General features: G+C 25.9%; 1 protein-coding gene across 1 annotated transcript in view; it reads right to left on the reverse strand.

Moving 5' to 3' along the window:
• LOC119587989 (protein twist-like) overlaps positions 1-228 on the reverse strand; it is a gene marked incomplete in the record, with an annotated part of 13,117 nt that overhangs the window by 7,788 nt on the left and 5,101 nt on the right.

The following is a 228-nucleotide window of genomic DNA, read 5'->3' on the forward strand; positions in this document are numbered from 1 at the left end:
ACCCATACCAACTATGCAAATACTAGTAAATATTTCATCTTAATATAAGAAAATGAATAAAATATATACAGTCGTAAAAGAGAAAAAGGTGTTTTTTTTTAAGTGTAAAGATATATATCTAAATCATTTTTTGATGTGTGAGAATGTGTTTTTGATTTTTTTTCAGGAATACAAAATGGAAGACACAATAGGCCAATCAACAGAAAAAAATGATAAATGGGAATGACG

This window comes from Penaeus monodon, chromosome 23 (assembly GCF_015228065.2).
Source record: "Penaeus monodon isolate SGIC_2016 chromosome 23, NSTDA_Pmon_1, whole genome shotgun sequence".
NCBI lineage: Eukaryota > Metazoa > Arthropoda > Malacostraca > Decapoda > Penaeidae > Penaeus > Penaeus monodon.